The sequence below is a fragment of the Sebastes fasciatus genome, chromosome 18, assembly GCF_043250625.1.
Source record: "Sebastes fasciatus isolate fSebFas1 chromosome 18, fSebFas1.pri, whole genome shotgun sequence".
In the NCBI taxonomy this organism is placed as follows: Eukaryota; Metazoa; Chordata; class Actinopteri; order Perciformes; family Sebastidae; genus Sebastes; species Sebastes fasciatus.
Genome location: NC_133812.1, coordinates 13,775,759 through 13,796,121, shown reverse-complemented (window position 1 = coordinate 13,796,121; position 20,363 = coordinate 13,775,759). Strand labels below are relative to the sequence as shown.

At 39.5% G+C, this 20,363-nt stretch overlaps 1 protein-coding gene and 1 long non-coding RNA gene across 8 annotated transcripts in view; both read left to right on the top strand.

Moving 5' to 3' along the window:
* Positions 1-740: 740 nt before the first annotated feature.
* LOC141755669 (uncharacterized) lies at positions 741-17,496 on the top strand. Its single transcript, XR_012591318.1, has 3 exons — positions 741-877; positions 3,470-3,592; positions 4,741-17,496. It is a non-coding gene; the product is annotated as an uncharacterized LOC141755669 (long non-coding RNA).
* A 1,419-nt stretch (positions 17,497-18,915) lies between these two features.
* The window catches only part of itsn2a (intersectin 2a), a 347,088-nt gene continuing 345,640 nt past the window's right edge, over positions 18,916-20,363 (top strand). For all 7 annotated transcript variants that reach the window (XM_074615667.1, XM_074615665.1, XM_074615666.1 and 4 more), the window contains exon 1: positions 18,916-19,045. The gene's annotated coding sequence lies outside the window, so the exon portion shown is untranslated. The remainder of the gene's footprint in view (positions 19,046-20,363) is intronic.

Sequence of the window (20,363 nt, the reverse complement as noted above, 5' to 3'; positions counted from 1 at the left end):
ATTCAACGGAGGCAGCTGTCAATCACTCGCGAACTCTGATCAAACGGTCAAACTAGGCAGCACTGATCAAATATGAATCAATATTCTGTTACTGTAATGCCTATTTCTCGCCTCAAATGTTTTCAGAAACATCTTGTAGTGTACTGTTAAGCTGAAAAATGAGGCAGTTTGCTCCGGCTGGTGGGCGGTGCTTGGTATTTCCTCAACTGATCTCAACATGGCTGCCAGGTCACAAACTTTCTCATTTTACAGCTAAACAGTACACTACAAGATGTTTCTGAAAAAATTTGAGGCGAGAAATAGGCATTACAGTAACATGATATTAATTCATATTTGATCAGCGCTGCCTAGTTTGACTGTTTGATCAGAGTTTGTGAGTTATAGACAGCTACTCAGAGACAGCAGACTCAGGAAGGGGTACTCTGTTTCACTGTGTATGGGACTGTCCGAACTTAAAAAAAAAATACTGGGAAACAATTGTTCACAATATATCTGGGATTGTTGGAGTGAAGGTGATCATCAAGCAAAAATATGTATACTACGTATATATCCAGATAGCTTAATTAACTCAAAACAGTTAATTCTAATTGACTTTAGACTCCTGCAGGCCAGGAGAATGATAGCTTTGTCTTGGAGAAAAAACTGTTTTTGGTAAAACAAAGTCATCACTAATCACTGATGATCAGTTCTAAGACGCTTTTATTTTGAAGTCTCCTGCTCTCTTCTTTCATCACTTCCTGTGAAAAGCCCTGCATCGCTTCTTCAACAGTTGAGAGATTTTAAACCTCGATTTATATAAGAAAACATAGTTTGGGAAATATAGCGTGGTGTTAACAAGGAAGAAGAACGTCTCTGTGATTGTTCAGCCTACATTTTGGTACGTGTTGACCCTTTTGTTTAGTTCTGTGTCGATACATGGCGCGGAGTGGGAGGGTACGTTGTTACCAACATGAAATCATGGCTGCTGGACTTTTTCCTCTTTAATGTGTGTGCCAGACAAACGTCGATATGTTTGCGTACATCACATATATTCGATCGAAAGTGGTACATTTGAGTCGTGAAGTCGCAGTGGAACCTATTAATGCTTTACCTGCTTTGTAGCTGTACAGAAAGTAGGTGTTTTGTAACGTTAAAGGTTGCCATGTTGAGGGAGAAAGAAGTTATAGGCTTAGCTAGCTTCTCCATTATTACAGTGTGCATGCATGGTGATGCAAAGCCTTTATTAGGTATTCCAGCTACTAGATCAGTCTCTGCACTACTGAGAAAAAAGTATAACATACATCCTTGGTTGAAACACATAATGTTAATGTTAGTCAGGGGTGTCAAACATACGGCCTGAGGGCCACAAAGGGCCGCCAAAAGGGTCCAATCCGGCCCACTGGAAGACTTTGCCAAGTTTGAAAACTTCATTGAAGTCATTCTTTCCAATTTTTCAATAAAATCTACTGCTATTCCTATTTGTCCAATGGGGGTGACACTGTCCTAATAAGAGTAGCAGGCCCTATTATATATGCTGGATACAGTGATATACTGTAGATCCCACATGCTTATGTACAGGCTTATGTAGCCTGTACATAAGCATGTGTATTGCAGTGTGTATGCATGGTGATGCAAGGCCTTTATTAGGTATTCCAGCTACTAGACTAGTCGCTGCACTACTAAGACAAAAGTACAATGCAACATACATCCTTGGTTGAAACACATAATGTTAATGTTAGTCAGGGGTGTCAAACATACGGCCTGAGGGCCACAAAGGGCCGCCAAAGGGTCCAATCTGGCCCACTGGAAGACTTTGCCAAGTTTGAAAACTTCATTGATTCATTCCAATTTTTCAATAAAATCTACTGGTATTCCTATTTGTCCAATTGTCTGTATGTGGCCCATGAACTAAAATGAGTTTGACAGCCCTGATGGAAGTAAATGGAAGATGTTGTTTATCGGTGCCAAAGATGGAGTAACTGTTAGCGTTATCTAAGTTAAAGATGGAGTACACAGGACGGTAATGTTATGTTAGGTGGAAAAAGGAGATCACGTTTTGTTCGCATTTGTCAAAACAGGTGACAGAATGTTTTTTTTAGTTCTGTTTATTTCATTATTAAACTTCAGTGGTGGAATGTACATTTACTCAAGTCTACAATGTTTGTTTGACAAGGATTTCAATATTTTAGTTACAAAATCAACGCACCAGAAATTGTATTTTTACTTTATAATATTTTTGACTGTTTTTATATTGAATGTAGATGCATTTTGATTATTTTTTGTTTTCTTAGTTACATTGTTATTAATCTTATTTGGTATTATTACTTTATCATATTTCATTATTATAATAAAACTATTCCATTTGGAGTCAAAACTATACAATTTAGTTGTTTTTTATTGATTCTATACTGTGCACAATGGTAGAATCTGATGATGCACAAGGTAAATGTCATGGCCAAAGGCTCCATTGTGTGCACATAGCCTCCTGTTGTGGATATCAGTAGTATTTTATAGCCAGATTCCCTTTCAATAGGCAGAAAACCCATTTGGCACACTTTGGGTATACAAGTGGCCAAATGGAGGGTCCGTCTGGTCCTATCCTTACTAAAACCTTTGTAGAATCTATGTGCTTCATGTTATTTATATCTGCTTTGGCACAGTTGTAGTCAGGGAGTTGCTGAATGAATTCAGTGCCATCTCTGTATGGCATCATTGCTATAATGGTGTTATCCACTGTCTAATCTAGAAAACATTTTAGGGGAGGATAAAAATGTAAATTTTTTCTTTGGTTCATCACAGTTTACTCAGGCATAGTAACAGTCATCTTGTGTTACTTACACTGGGGTCTTACCTATCCATAGAGACCAAGATCATGCATATAGACCTAGTAGTTGTGGAGCTATTTTTGATTTATTTTGGGTATCTCTGTCTAGGCGAACCACACCTTCCAGTACCCTAAGGCTTAAGAGGTCAAGTACAATTTTGCGGTACTAGTACTTTACTTTTTATGCTACTTTATACCTCTATTCCACTACATTTATATGACAACTAAAGTTACTTGTTATTTTGCAGATGTAGATTAATAATACAAAATATAAATCAATTATTATATATTTTTTACAAGCTGCCCAGCTGTATATAAAGTAACGTTAGTTGAAATGAGCTCAACATTTACCAGCTGCAATATTAAGTGATATATATATATATATATACACACTAATGCATCAATAATTATAATCAAGTAATATAATATTCTAAAAAGTGCCATTCTGCATAATGAGTTCTTTACTTTGAGTACTTTTACGTATATTATACTTATGTACTTTTAAAGATTTTAAATGCAGGACCTTTACTTGTAATGGAGTATTTCTACACTGCAGTATTACCACTTTTACTTAAGTAAAATATCTGAATATTTCTTCTTTGTTTTTAAGTTCCGTGCAAGTGTTGCATGCGTGACTTAACGAACATTCAAACTTGTTTCATTCAGGGTTGCACTGTACCAGCACCGTCCCTCTCGTCGATTGGAGGATGTCCAACTAGGATGCAGACCTGCAGTGTGGACTAGCCATGTTGGAGCAACTCTTACCAAAGCTAAACCATGTCTTACAAGGTATGTAAAGTAGAAAGCTGAAATCACACTACATTGCATTCAGAATCAGGGTTATTGTCAAGTAGGTTTTCACATACAAGGAATTTGCCTTGGTAGATTGGTGCATAACAATAAACATAAGAGAAAATAAAAGATACAAAAAATGCAAAAGTCAAGAAACATAAAGTAGAAAAAATTACACATTGTGCAGGAATGTGCAGAATATAGTAATCAGATGAGTGGTGCGGGATTAATTTCATCCACCTGCTGTCACTCTTTCTCTGTCACTCAACCACTCACACGCTGCAGCCACACATTTCGCTACTCTTATACTGACATAATATCTAAATATGTGGATTGCACTTAAACCCGGCCATTTTCACACTGGTAGGCCTACTGCAAGTATCAAACTACAGTAATATAAAGATGAATCAAAACACATCAGCCCGTGCACATTGCTGCTTGTGAAAACACTTGCTCATCACTTTATTACAACTTAGTTCATCAATAGTATTTTGGTGGATAACTGCAACGCACAGTTGACTTATTGATTAGTCGATCGACAGAAATATAATCACCAACTATTTTGATAATCAACTAATCATTAAAGTAATTCTTCTTTTTCAAAAATGGTGTAAAATGCTGTTTTAAGCCTCTCAAATATGGATATTTCCTGCTTTTCTCTGTTATATATCATATTAAACTGAATATTTGGGGGTTTTGGAATGACATAACAAGACATTGAAAGACATCATCTTGGACTTTAAGAAACTGGGATGGACATTTTTCACTATTTTCTGACATTTTATAGACCAAACGATTAATCAGTTATTCTAGAAAATAATCGGCAGATTAATTGATAATGAAAGTCATCATTGGTTGCAGCCATACTTTAGTTTTTTAGATAGAATGACGACTCGTAAAGCCAACAAAATGTCAAAGATATTCCCTAATGGCCATCACAAGTAACTAGAGTTGCGAAGGCATTAAAATAACAACAAGAAAGAGACAAACTCGCAAATCTTCACATTTGAGAAGCTATAAGTGTAAAATGTCTGGTATTTTAGTCTGCTAAATATTGCATAATTAATACTTTTCAATTGTATATGACTCGAGGCTGAAATATAGTTTGTATCATTTGTCCTTTTTTTTTCCTAAACTAAATACAGGAAGACAAAGAAGAACAGTAGATCACTGTAGCCGGACAACAGGGACACCTGCAGTATGAAGGACAAAAGAAAGATGGATGCCAACAAAGTATGGCAGTGGCGCATAATGCGTGTAAAGAAATATTCAAGACGCCCACAACCATTCTATCACAGCAATAGAATAGGATTGGATTTTAATGTAGCATCCAGCACAAAGAAAAAACTGGACTTACAGTTAGTGACAAATGGTGTCATACTTGAGGTCTGTGATTTTGCAAAAACAGTAAACAAGAGTAAAAGTTATTTTATCACAAATATTCTGGAGAACAACTTTGATCTTGGATTGGAAAATGAGCAACAGCGGTGTGATTTTACTGCTCGAATTCTTCACAAAGTCAAAGACCTGATCAGGAAACCTCCTAAAGATAAAAATGAAGTTTTTACTCTCTTTGACACATCATCTAAGCCAGAATTTAACAGCAACGATGGACTGAACATGGCATCAACAGAGCTGACTGAAAGCTTCCTGGTGGAGATGGATGACACTGATGATAGTGAACTTGAAGATGAATTCAAGTGTTCACAAGCAACGTCCAAAGAATACATAAAGACAGAAAGACTCTCAGAAGAGATAGGTGGAGCGCATGGTGATGACAGTGAACATGGGGATGAATTAAAGTGTTCAGAAACACAGTCAGCAGGAGAACTGAAAGAGGATGTTCTTCCCCCGTCGTTTCCTTATTGTGAAGAAATTGGTCTGTACCTTGACGTTGGGTCAAAACAAAGTCTAGATCCAGGTTTGTTGACGAAGGGTGTTATGTTAGAATTGGTACACTTATCCAGAATACTGACTGCATCCTATAGTCCTATTGTTCTAGGTGTGTTGGAGCACAATTTTGAACTTGATCTCAAAAGTCAACAGGGAAAAAGCCGAGTGTGGTTCAAGATATCACAGCTGCTGAAAAGACGAAAGCAACGTATCACTACTGGTAGCAAAATCAGCCCGGAGTTTAAAAATGAGCAGTTTTCCTTCCACACAAACCCCTTTAAAAGAACCAGAGGCTCAGCACTGTCCAATATGGAAGCCCCGCAGTATCAGTTTAAGGAAGTGACAAAACGAAGGCAGTCTGATTTAAAATGTAAACAGAAAAAGAGGTTTCTGTTAACAACAAGTGAAAGGGCAAACAAAAGGTGCAGAAGAAGACATTCTAAAGACATGGAAACGAACGCACTCTCTCATCACACTGATTTGTCTACCAGTCGTACAGCAGAGGGAGATCATTGTCACACTTGTCCTCAAGGAGAGTATGATCTAGACTCCAACACTGGCAATGAAGGTGACATGGAACAAGAGGAAATGGAAACAGAAAACAACCACATTCGTCTTTTAGGAGAGTCTGATCTAGACTCAGACAAAGTCACAGACTCAGGAAACTCTAGCAATCGAGAACATCTCGTCTCATCCAGTTTACCAACTGTAAACTCAAATGTGAATCTACCATATGCAAGTCAGCCTGATAAAAGAGGGCTTGGTGGAGGTGAAGAGCAAACACAGTCTTCAAAACATTCACCAAACAAATATGACATGGACCAAGAGGAAATGGGAAAACAACAACATGTGGAAGTTGCGTGCTAACCGTGTGAACCAAATCCTCTCTCCATTAGAGTTTGGTCCATTCAACTGGTCCAAGAAAATCGGCCTTGATTTCAATGTTGGATTTGGCCCAAAGCAAAACATCAGTATTGACTCCTTGTTGGATTCTGCTCTGCTCGAAGTTGCTGAATTTGCCTTAGCAATGAATTCATCCCAACAGAATTTCATCATGGAGATTCTTGAGTACAACTTTGACTTCGACCTTCAGAGTGAATACCAGAGCAATGTTGTGCCATGTGAAGTTATGAATAGAGTAAGACAACTGAAAGAGTGTGAAGATGCAGTGAAATTCTCAAAAAAGGTCTTTGAACTTCCTGGTTTCATGCCATCAATAAATATTACAAATCCGAGCATGGGCAATGTCAAGGAGGAGTGTGATGATGTTCCTGTGTGTCCTCCTCATTCACATGCAGAAACTAAAGAACATATTTCACAGAAGAGTGTGGATCTTTATCCCTTCTGCAAGGAAATTGGTCTGAAGCTACACGTAAACAGTAGTCGACCAAATAAGAAACTGGACATCAACAAGCTGACCAATGGAGCAATGACTGAAGTGACAAACTTTGCAGAAGAGTTGTGTGGAACATTTGAGCAGATTTGTCTTGACATCCTCGGACACAACTTTGATCTTGATTTGCAAAGTGGAGATTCTGACCTTGCCAGAAATATTCTTGCACGAATTCCTGCTATAGTGGACCAAAGGAATCTATCAAATTGTGTAGGCACTGAAGGGAAATTAAAAGGCCCAAGAATGGTGAAACTGGATTGCCAGAACAACCGAAATGTAGGTGCATGTAGTGCTGATTCTCCCCAGGCTGGACTCATACACCAAGATATAAGCAGTTCCACTGACACTGAATACCAAAATGAGGACAATTTAAAGCTGTGGCAATTGCGGGCCAATCATATTCAGCAAATCCTCTCAATACCTCATGAAGAACATTGTCCATTCTATTCTTACTCCAGATGCAAGAAATTAGGCATTGATTTCAATGTAGGATTTGGAGCAAAACAAAATCTTGATCCTAAATTACTGACCAATGGCATCATGGCTGAATTGAACACTTTTGCCACAACCATGCTATCAGCCCAAAAGTATTTCATCACAGACATACTGGAGTGTAATTTTGATCTTGATTTAAAAAATGAGCTATATCGCAGTGCCTTTGCGCAGCAAACTCTTCATAGAGTTCGAACGTTGAATACGCGTAAAAAATACAGCAAACCTCGAATAAATAACATTTTTGAACTCCCTGACATGAGGAGCATACAAAAAAGTACTATATATTGCCCCAAATGCTATCAAGACAGAAATCATAAACTTCGTCAGGATGAATCTGACCCTGGTCACATGCATCATCCATGTCCACATACCATGACTGACGCAGTCTCCGCGGATGCAAACTGCACAGCACAAAAGTCAGCAAAGGATCCGTCCTCTACCTTCTCGGCAATAGAGGAGACATTAATGGACAGCTACCCTTGCTGCAAGAAAATAGGCTTGAAGCTGTGTGTGGACAAAGACCAACGAAAAGATAAGCTTGACATGCATTTATTGACACGTGGGGTAATGAATGAAGTGATTCGTTTTACCAAAAAATTGTGTGGAACAAAAATTAAGATTGTTAATGATGTCCTTGAACACAACTTCAACATTGGCATGCAGGGGCGAGAAATATCTCCTGCAGCGCTGTTCCAAAGAGTGACGAAACAAAACAATGGACCCGCCTGGTTCAGTGAAGTATTTGTTGTACATCAGTATACTCGCAGAGCACCTGGATATGTAAGTAAAGTGAAACGGGGAGCTGCCATGGATCAAAGTGAATGGCAGGAAGTTGTCAAAAAAAGACAGCTGTCACTGCGAGCAAAGGAGGAAAGAGCCACACTGTCAAGTCATAATATCAGTGTCGGGAAGTCAAAGACCAATCCTCAAAGTAAAGGAAACTGCTTTCCCATTTTCAAGGGGATTAGTTTGGATCGAGACATGACATCAAAATCTGGAAAGAAAGAACAACTGGACTTGAAGCTATTGACCAGACCTGTGTGTGACATGGAACAAGAGGAAATAAGAGCAGAGAACTACTACACTTGTCCTCTAGCAGAGTCTAATCTAGACTCAGACAAAGTCACAGACTCAGAAGACGCTGGCAATCAAGATCACTTACAAAACCCAAAACGTTGTTCTCTGAGCTCTGACATACCTAGAGAATCAGAATCAAGTTATCTGGGTGTTTGTGCGCCTTTCCTCCCCACCACTGATGTCTCATCCAGTTTACCAACTGTAAACCCAAATGTGAATCCACCATTTGCAAGACAACCTGATGAAAGAGGGCTTTGCGGAAGTGAAGAGCAAACACAGTCTTCAAGACATTCACCAAACAAATATGACATGGACCAAGAGGAAATGGGAACAAACAACAACATGTGGAAGTTGCGTGCTAACCGTGTGAACCAAATCCTCTCTGCATTAGAGTTCGGTCCATTCAACTGGTCCAAGAAAAATGGCCTTGATTTCAATGTTGGATTTGGCCCAAAGCAAAACATCAGTATTGACTCCTTGTTGGATTCTGCTCTGCTCGAAGTTGCTAAATTTGCCTTAGCAATGAATTCATCCCAACAGAATTTCATTATGGAGATTCTTGAGTACAACTTTGACTTCGACCTTCAGAGTGAATACCAGAGGAATGTTGTGCCATGTGAAGTTTTGAATAGAGTAAGACAACTGAAAGATGCAGTGAAATTCTCAAAAGAGGTCTTTGAACTTCCTGGTTTCATGCCATCAATAAATATTACAAATCCGAGCATGGGCAATGTCAAGGAGGAGTGTGATGATGTTCCTGTGTGTCCTCCTCATTCACATGCAGAAACTAAAGAACATATTTCACAGAAGAGTGTGGATCTTTATCCCTTCTGCAAGGAAATTGGTCTGAAGCTACACATAAACAGTAGTCGACCAAATAAGAAACTGGACATCAACAAGCTGACCAATGGAGCAATGACTGAAGTGACAAACTTTGCAGAAGAGTTGTGTGGAACATTTGAGCAGATTTGTCTTGACATCCTCGGACACAACTTTGATCTTGATTTGCAAAGTGGAGATTCTGACCTTGCCAGAAATATTCTTGCAAGAATTCCTGCTATAGTGGACCAAAGGAATCTATCAAATTGTGCAGGCACTGAAGGGAAAGTAAAAAGCCCAAGAATGGTGAAACTGGATTGCCAGAACAACCGAAATGTAGGTGCATGTAGTGCTGATTCTCCCCAGGCTGGACTCATACACCAAGATATAAGCAGTTCCACTGACACTGAATACCAAAATGAGGACAATTTAAAGCTGTGGCAATTGCGGGCCAATCATATTCAGCAAATCCTCTCAATACCTCATGAAGAACATTGTCCATTCTATTCTTACTCCAGATGCAAGAAATTAGGCATTGATTTCAATGTAGGATTTGGAGCAAAACAAAATCTTGATCCTAAATTACTGACCAATGGCATCATGGCTGAATTGAACACTTTTGCCACAACCATGCTATCAGCCCAAAAGTATTTCATCACAGACATACTGGAGTGTAATTTTGATCTTGATTTAAAAAATGAGCTATATCGCAGTGCCTTTGCGCAGCAAACTCTTCATAGAGTTCGAACGTTGAATACGCGTAAAAAATACAGCAAACCTCGAATAAATAACATTTTTGAACTCCCTGACATGAGGAGCATACAAAAAAGTACTATATATTGCCCCAAATGCTATCAAGACAGAAATCATAAACTTCGTCAGGATGAATCTGACCCTGGTCACATGCATCATCCATGTCCACATACCATGACTGACGCAGTCTCCGCGGATGCAAACTGCACAGCACAAAAGTCAGCAAAGGATCCGTCCTCTACCTTCTCGGCAATAGAGGAGACATTAATGGACAGCTACCCTTGCTGCAAGAAAATAGGCTTGAAGCTGTGTGTGGACAAAGACCAACGAAAAGATAAGCTTGACATGCATTTATTGACACGTGGGGTAATGAATGAAGTGATTCGTTTTACCAAAAAATTGTGTGGAACAAAAATTAAGATTGTTAATGATGTCCTTGAACACAACTTCAACATTGGCATGCAGGGGCGAGAAATATCTCCTGCAGCGCTGTTCCAAAGAGTGACGGGGCAAAACAATGGACCCGCCTGGTTCAGTGAAGTATTTGTTGTACATCAGTATACTCGCAGAGCACCTGGATATGTAAGTAAAGTGAAACGGGGAGCTGCCATGCATCAAAGTGAATGGCAGGAAGTTGTCAAAAAAAGACAGCTGTCACTGCGAGCAAAGGAGGAAAGAGCCACACTGTCAAGTCATAATATCAGTGTCGGGAAGTCAAAGACCAATCCTCAAAGTAAAGGAAACTGCTTTCCCATTTTCAAGGGGATTAGTTTGGATCGAGACATGACATCAAAATCTGGAAAGAAAGAACAACTGGACTTGAAGCTATTGACCAGACCTGTGTGTGACATGGAACAAGAGGAAATAAGAGCAGAGAACTACTACACTTGTCCTCTAGCAGAGTCTAATCTAGACTCAGACAAAGTCACAGACTCAGAAGACGCTGGCAATCAAGATCACTTACAAAACCCAAAACGTTGTTCTCTGAGCTCTGACATACCTAGAGAATCAGAATCAAGTTATCTGGGTGTTTGTGCGCCTTTCCTCCCCACCACTGATGTCTCATCCAGTTTACCAACTGTAAACCCAAATGTGAATCCACCATTTGCAAAACAACCTGATGAAAGAGGGCTTTGCGGAAGTGAAGAGCAAACACAGTCTTCAAGACATTCACCAAACAAATATGACATGGACCAAGAGGAAATGGGAACAAACAACAACATGTGGAAGTTGCGTGCTAACCGTGTGAACCAAATCCTCTCTGCATTAGAGTTCCGTCCATTCTACTGGTCCAAGAAAAATGGCCTTGATTTCAATGTTGGATTTGGCCCAAAGCAAAACATCAGTATTGACTCCTTGTTGGATTCTGCTCTGCTCGAAGTTGCTAAATTTGCCTTAGCAATGAATTCATCCCAACAGAATTTCATTATGGAGATTCTTGAGTACAACTTTGACTTCGACCTTCAGAGTGAATACCAGAGGAATGTTGTGCCATGTGAAGTTTTGAATAGAGTAAGACAACTGAAAGAGTGTGAAGATGCAGTGAAATTCTCAAAAGAGGTCTTTGAACTTCCTGGTTTCATGCCATCAATAAATATTACAAATCCGAGCATGGGCAATGTCAAGGAGGAGTGTGATGATGTTCCTGTGTGTCCTCCTCATTCACATGCTGAAACTGAAGAACATATTTCACAGAAGAGTGTGGATCTTTATCCCTTCTGCAAGGAAATTGGTCTGAAGCTACACATAAACAGTAGTCGACCAAATAAGAAACTGGACATCAACAAGCTGACCAATGGAGCAATGACTGAAGTGACAAACTTTGCAGAAGAGTTGTGTGGAACATTTGAGCAGATTTGTCTTGACATCCTCGGACACAACTTTGATCTTGATTTGCAAAGTGGAGATTCTGACCTTGCTAGAAATATTCTTGCAAGAATTCCTGCTATAGTGGACCAAAGGAATCTATCAAATTGTGCAGGCACTGAAGGGAAAGTAAAAAGCCCAAGAATGGTGAAACTGTATTGCCAGAACAACCTAAATGTAGGTGCATGTAATGCTCGTTCTTCCCAGGCTGGAATCATACACCAAGATGTAAGCAGTTCCACTGACATTGAATACCAAAATGAGGACAATTTAAAGCTATGGCAATTGCGGGCCAATCATATTCAGCAAATCCTCTCAATACCTCATGAAGAACATTGTCCATTCTATTCTTACTCCAAATGCAAGAAATTAGGTATTGATTTCAATGTAGGATTTGGAGCAAAACAAAATCTTGATCCCAAATTACTGACCAATGGCATCATGGTTGAATTGAACACTTTTGCCACAGCCCTGCTATCAGCCCAAAAGTATTTCATCACAGACATACTGGAGTGTAATTTTGATCTTGATTTAAAAAATGAGCTATATCGCAGTGCCTTTGCACAGCAAACTATTAATAAAGTTCAAGCGTTAAATGCGCATAAAAAATACAGCAAACCTCTAATGAATAAACCTTTTGAACTCCCTGACATGAGGAGCATACAAAAAGGTACTACATATTGCCCCAAATGCTATCAAGACAGAAATCATAAGCTTCGTCAGGATGAATCTGACCCTGATCACATGCATCATCCATGTCCACATACCATGACTGACGCAGTCTCTGCGGATGCAAACTGCACAGCACAAAAGTCAGCAAAGGATCCGTCCTCTACCTTCTTGGCAATAGAGGAGACATTAATGGACAGCTACCCTCGCTGCAAGAAAATAGGCTTGAAGCTGTGTGTGGTCGGAGACCAACGAAAAGATAAGCTTGACATGCATTTATTGACACGTGGGGTAATGAATGAAGTGATTCGTTTTACCAAAAAGTTGTGTGGAACAAAAATTAAGATTGTTAATGATGTCCTTGAACACAACTTCAACATTGGCATGCAGGGGCGAGAAATATCTCCTGCAGCACTGTTCCAAAGAGTGACGAAACAAAACAATGGACCCGCCTGGTTCAGTGAAGTACTTGTTATACAACAGTATACTCGCAGAGGACCTGGATATGTAAGTAAAGAGAAACGGGCAGCTGCCATTCATCAAAGTGAACGGCAGGAAGCTGTCAAAAAAAGACAGCTGTCACTGCGAGCAAAGGAGGAAAGAGCCACACTGTCAAGTCATAATATCAGTGTCGGGAAGTCAATGACCAATCCTCAAAGTAAAGGAAACTGCTTTCCCATTATCAAGGGGATATGTTTGGATCGAGACATGACATCAAAATCTGTAAAGAAAGAACAACTGGACCTGAAGGTATTCACCAGACCTATGCGTGACATGGAACAAGAGGAAATAAGAGCAGAGAACTACTACACTTGTCCTCTAGGAGAGTCTGATCTAGACTCAGACGAAGTCACAGACTCCGAAGACGCTGGCAATCAAGATCACTTACAAAACTCAACACGTTTTCCTCTGAGCTCTGATATCCCTAGAGAATCAGAATCAAGTTATCTGGGTGTTTGTGCGCCTATCCTCCCCTCCACTGATGTCTCATCCAGTTTACCAACTGTAAACTCAAATGTGAATCTACCATTTGCAAGTCAACCTGATGAAAGAGGGCTTTGTGGAAGTGAAGAGCAAACACAGACTCCAGGAAATGCATCAAATGAATGTGACATGGACCAAGAGGAAATGGGAACAGAGAACAACATGTGGAAGTTGCGTGCTAACCGTGTGAACCAAATCCTCTCTGCATTAGAGTTCCGTCCATTCAACTGGTCCAAGAAAATCGGCCTTGATTTCAATGTTGGATTTGGCCCAAAGCAAAACATCAGTATTGACTCCTTGTTGGATTCTGCTCTGCTCGAAGTTGCTAAATTTGCCCTAGCAATGAATTCATCCCAACAGAATTTCATCATGGAGATTCTTGAGTACAACTTTGACTTCTACCTTCAGAGTGAATACCAGAGGAATGTTGTGCCATGTGAAGTTATGAATAGAGTAAGACAACTGAAAGAGTGTGAAGATGCAGTGAAATTCTCAAAAGAGGTCTTTGAACTTCCTGGTTTCATGCCATCAATAAATATCACAAATCCGAGCATGGGCAGTGTCAAGGAGGAGTGTGATGATGTTCCTGTGTGTCCTCCTCTTTCACATGCTGACACTAAAGGACATATTTCACAGAAGAGTGTGGATCGTTATCCCTTCTGCAAGGAAATTGGTCTGAAGCTACACGTAAACAGTGGTCGACCAAATAAGAAACTGGACATCAACAAGCTGACCAATGGAGCAATGACTGAAGTGACAAACTTTGCAGAAGAGTTGTGTGGAACATTTGAGCAGATTTGTCTTGATATCCTCAGACACAACTTGGATCTTGATTTGCAAAGTGGAGATTCTGACCTTGCCAGAAATATTTTAGAACGAATCCCTGCTGTAATGGAGCAAAGGAATCTAAAAACCTGTGTAAAAGTTCGCAAGAAATTAAAGGGCCTAAGGAAAGATTCCTCAACAAAGGTGGAACTGGATTGCAAGAACAACCCACATTTAGATGCATGTAGTTCTGGTTCTTCCCAGGCTGCAATCATAGCCCAAGATGTAAGCAATTCCCCTGACATTGAACATCAAAATGAGCTTGATTCAAAGCTGTGGAAATTGCGGGCCAATCATATTCAGCAAATCCTCTCAATACCTCATGAAGAACATTGCCCACTTTATTCCTACACCAGATGCAAGAAATTAGGCATTGATTTCAATGTGGGATCTGGAGTAAAACAAAATCTTGATCCCAAATTACTGACCAATGGCATCATGGTTGAATTGAATGCTTTTGCCACAGCACTGTTATCCGCCCAAAAGTATTTCATCACAGAGATACTGGAATATAATTTTCATCTTGATTTCAACAATGAGCAGCATCGCAGTGTCTTTGCACAGCAAACCATGGATAAAGTTAAAACACAGGTTATGCCCAAAAGAAACAGCCGTTTTCGAATGAAATTGCCATTTGAACTCCCTGACACAAGCTGCATACAAGAACCTACTCATGAGAGAACTAAATATTGTCCCAAATGCTATCAAGACAGAAATCATAAGCTTCGTCAGGATGAATCTGACCCAGGTCACATGCACCATCCTCGTCCACATACCATGACTGACGCAGTCTCTGCAGATGCAAACTGCACAGCACAAAAGCCAGCAATGGATCTGTCCTCTACCTTCTCAACAATAGAGAAGACGATAATGGACAGCTACCCGCTCTGCAAGAAAATAGGCTTGAACCTGTGTGTGGACAAAGACCAACCAAAAGATAAGCTTGACAACTATGTATTGACACGCGGGGTTATGAATGAAGTGGCTAGATTTGCCAAAAGATTGTGTTCAACCAAAAGTAGGATCATTCACACAGTCCTTGAACATAACTTCAACATTGGCATGCAGGGGCGAGACGTAGATATTGCACAGCTGTTCCGCAGAGCGACGCTACTGAACGATGGCGGGCTGGCCTGGTTCAGTGAAGCTTTTGAGTTTGAGTTTTTTCAGCCAGTTTCTCACAGACAACCTGGACATGTCAGTAAACTGAAACAGGCAGGTGCCATGCATAGAAGTGAAAGGAAGGAAACTATCAAAAAGAGACAGCTGGCACTGCAAGCAAAGGAGGAAAGAGACACACTGCCAAGTCACAATACAAGTGTCGAAAGAAAATCAAAGAGAAATCCTCGGGGTAAAGTACCGGTAAACTGTTATCCCATTTGCACAGAGATAGGTTTGGATCTAGACGTGACACCAAAATCAAGAGAGAAAGAAAAACTGGACTTGAAGCTATTGACGAAGGCTGTGGTGTTTGAGATACATAAATTTGCTGCTAAGAAAACAGGATGCTACTTGCCACACACTGTGTTTGACATCCTTGACTTTAACTTTGATCTTAGCTCACAACATCACAGGCGTTGGGAATTTTGCATAGCTACTACATCCAAAATCCGCAGCATGGTCAAAAATTATCGTAACGTTCGATCCCGATCAGACGAGGTCTTCAAATTGCCATTTGTGTTTGATCGTAAGGATTCACAAAGCTTTGCAGAGGAGAGACAAAGTAAGAAACGTAGCAAGCATTCCAGGGAAGAACCAGACAAGAAAAGGAGCAAGGGTAATTTTGTGCGCCAAGTGAGATGCCATTCAGATGTCAATCGTGTCTATTTTCTTGATGGTGTCAAAACTAACGAGGAAGCTTGGTGTCATGATGAAGACACAAAGTTCCCAACAGATCCTGGGATGATGGTGCAGATGAATGGGAATCTACTGCATGTAGGTTGTGGCAGTCCTCTCCAGGGAAACCTACAGATTAAAGAGGAGTACGATCCACGCTCTGGCAATATGACAACAGAACCGGATGTCAAAACAGTGTCAAACACTGAGGGTGCCAAGCATTTAGTCCCAGGTGAACCTACAGGACCCTTCGGATATACTTTATGGCAGAACTCTGAGAGACAGAAATCAGCAAATGAAAGTGTACAGTATTACTTCGTGACTGAACCACAAGGATCTGCTGTATATCCAAACACTGCGAGTAACCTAAAAACCGAACAGGATACTGAGGGTATTAAGTATTTAGTCCCAGTTGAAGCAGCAGGATCTGAGGAATACTCCATGGTAATCATAGGTCAGGGCGATGAGAGCACATAGATCAGAGAAAAGCAAGAAAATGTGCCAGTTGACAGAAAGTGAAGTTGGCATCTAACGGGACATCACACTTAACAGATGCCGTTAGCTGCCTTCATTGCTATGAAAACGTAGTTCTTGTTGGGGGGAAAATGTAGTTGATGACTTATTTCAAGGCTGCAGGAATGTATACTTTAAAAGTCTCACTGCTAAACTCAAGAAATGGAGGCCCAAAAAGATGGGTAAAGTTGACTAAAATGTCTAAAAGGCATAGGGCTATCAGTATTAATGCCGATGCCTTGTTCTAAAAAGGTTTACGTGCCACAGTTAGAAGTTATATAAGCTTCTTTTTTATGTTTCCTTTTCTTCTGTTGCCAGCTTTTTGGTCATTTCTCAAAGTTTGTAAGAAAATGAGGATCTTTTGACACTGCACTTTACTTCATAGCAGATTATTGTGGTCATTTAAGACATTCTGGTCTGTTTTTTAAAGTGCATTTTTGTACTCATTACTTTTCTACTATATTTTTAGTTGTGCATTTCTGACCTCATACCTTCATAGTCATTTATTTTTACTTTTATGTTTTGTTTGTTTTTTAAAAGGAAGAAAACAGAAAAATGCTTACATAGAATGACAATGAAAAGATTTTGTAAATTACCGAAACTGTGTTCATTTGTTGAAGCTCATATGTAAATTGGTAAAGATGAGTGTGTCAGTACTTTGGTCATAATTTTGTATTATAGAGAGAAACACTCCAGAAAGGAAAAATGACATGGGTCTTGATGTACTAGTATATTGCTCATTGCTGTTGTAGCACGTTATATAAAACATTTTTAAGCATCCTGTCTACCTCTGTTTGTTCTTTTCAAATACTATGAACTTGTATCTCATAGGATAGGTTTGTTGCTTATGATTATTTGCTAAGAGTGGTGCAGATAAATCTCTGATTTTTTTTGTTTGCTTATCTTATATAACTTAGCTTATATAACTGGCTTATCTCCAATTATCATATATCCTCAACTCAACCAATAAAAGTATCAGGGTCAGTAAGGTTATGACTTTAACTTTAGATGTAATACTCTAAGTGGGCTGTTGGCGGTGCTCCACACCAGCAGCTTTCTTCCTTTGGGGGCAGCAAAGATCTTCTAGACTCAACAAAGCTCATAAACCAGGGAGATGCAATTAACTACAGATAAATGCATCTCAGAGGGATTCACTCATCACATAAAAGGAAATGATGCAAAGTTGGCTCAACAGAATTACATGGTTAAAACCCAAATAGGCTTTGATTACAAAATATTGTACAATTTTGCCCTTGAAGTATACATGTCTAGCAGTAATTTGTCTTTGACCTGTCCAACTGCCCAGTCAAATCACCAACAAACAGCCAGAGCACTAAGGTCATGTGGTTGTCCCTTCAAAATAAAAGGCCTGTAAGTGTTGCTTAAAAGTGTAAGTGAAAGGGGATTAAAGTAAAGTGGACACCCTATATAGCAAGTTTTTGGTTAGATCCAATCAAGCCATGTGGTCATATGCAGCTTACCTGTGTGACAGTATAGTCAATCAGACACTACAGCACACTTAGCCTATGGTGTCCTGCTGTGCTGAAACTGAATGAGTTTGGCATATACTCATGTAATAGATGCAACTGAGGTTCAAGAATTACTTGTACTTTTCATTTTCCGTCCTCAGGACAGATAATAATGCATACAGCGCACTTTAGACTAAGCTACTGGAGTTACCCTGCACTTATCTCATTTTTAACAGTCTCTTCTGCACTTTTTTATAGTCCTGTACCCTGGACGTTACCCTGCACTTTATTCAGTTTTAACAGTTTTCTTCATCTCCTTGTATTTTTATATCTGGTATATCTTTTTGTACTTTGTACTTTGTACTACTAACTTTTTTACTGCCTTTTTACTAACATGTTTTGCACTATGGAACTGTGATGCTGGAAACTTGAATTACCCTCGGGATCAATAAAGTTACTATCTATCTATCTATCTATCTATTACAATTCCGTCAAAATGTGCTAAAACGGAGCGTTTCAGACAGAAGGTAAATACAGGCATATTCAGGCTGACAGTATGGGGAAAATAAAGTTTTTTTTAACATTACAGCATGTAAACATGTTCTAGTAGAAACACAAAATACAAGTATGAAACTGAAAATGAGCACAATATGGGACCTTTAATGTTGCCATATTATATGGAGTTTTATTGTGAAAGTCAAGCCCGGAAGTCCTGTGTGTGTGTGTGTGTTTTGTGTGCCTCCTCTGGAGACGCCCATTCCCAGTCCAACACACACCCGGATCCGTCTCTCCTCCCTCTTCAGCAGCTACATTTTCCTGCCCTGATGTCGGATCACCGCCGCTCTTCTACCGCAACAGGTAAATCATTCTAATGCTTTAATCAGGACAGACAGGATACCATGTAACACAGACTGGACTCTGTTGCTGTTCACCTTCTGATTTTCCACCTTTTCTTGGAAGGTAAGTGGATATCTCTTATGCTTTATTAAATCCTACATTTAATAGGCGAGGCAGTGTAGCGTTTATCAATGTGGTTTCTAGATTTTTGTCCACCCTAAAAAATATGTGACACCTGCTGCCACTAAACCCAGAGTGATAGCCTTTTGTCTGAGATGAAGAGCAAACCATATGGCTGAAATATAGGTCTGTTATATTTATATCTGAATATGCTTTAATGCATTTTAACAGATATACCCCATTTAAAGATATATTTATTTTTAATTACCAAAATAAAGCCTGCAAATTGCCTCTATGAATGTTGTCAGTGACAGTATGGTGTGATGAATGCTTTTTTTTTATTATTATTATTATTATTATTATTATTATTATTATTATTATTATTATACCTGGCACAAATTATTACATTATTATTATTATTATCATACCTGGCACAAATTATTAAATTATTATTATTATTATTATACCTGGCACAAATTATTATTATTATTATACCATATAACCTGGCACAAATTGACACTGGATTTATTGTTTTATGACAGGGGACTTTTTCCCTGAAGTAAATGTACCTTTCACAGAGAAGGTGTGTTCACTGCACCTATAAACATTTCAGTGTGCAGAAAATCTAACTAAATATAATATGGCCAAATCACCAGCAGGACATTTGTGGAACTCCCCAGAGAGAAGGGAGTGTCTTTAAAAGCGTTTGAAATGGAAAGTTGTTGTCAGATGTTTGGATTGTTTAACATCAGTGTAGTTTTCCCCGCTCCATCTACGTATATGAGTTGATTGGGGCAAGTTTAGCAGTTTATCAACGCTGGTGTTCATTCACTGCAGTATATAGACTACTTATATAGATTGCTTAGTGTGTGCTTGTGCAGTTGTTTGTGTGTGTTAGTGCTGCTCTCAGTAAAAAAACAGAAAGAGGAGGCTTTTCTTTGCTGAAGTGGCAAAGTCCATCTGAACTGCAGATCCCAAAATGACATCTGGCCTCATCCCAGCAGCATGCAGGGACTGTTGCACATCCACCTGCCAAGAAACAAAGCGTTGCAAAAACACCCATAAACGCATACTGAAAGCGTATTGAAAGCGGGAGCTTAAAGTAGAATTGGAGCAAATATGATTAAAAAAAGTTATTTTTATAAAACGGTCAGTATATCCTGACAATAGTGCATGAGACAGGTGATCTGAAAAAATTCATGTGCCTCTGTGTCATCCG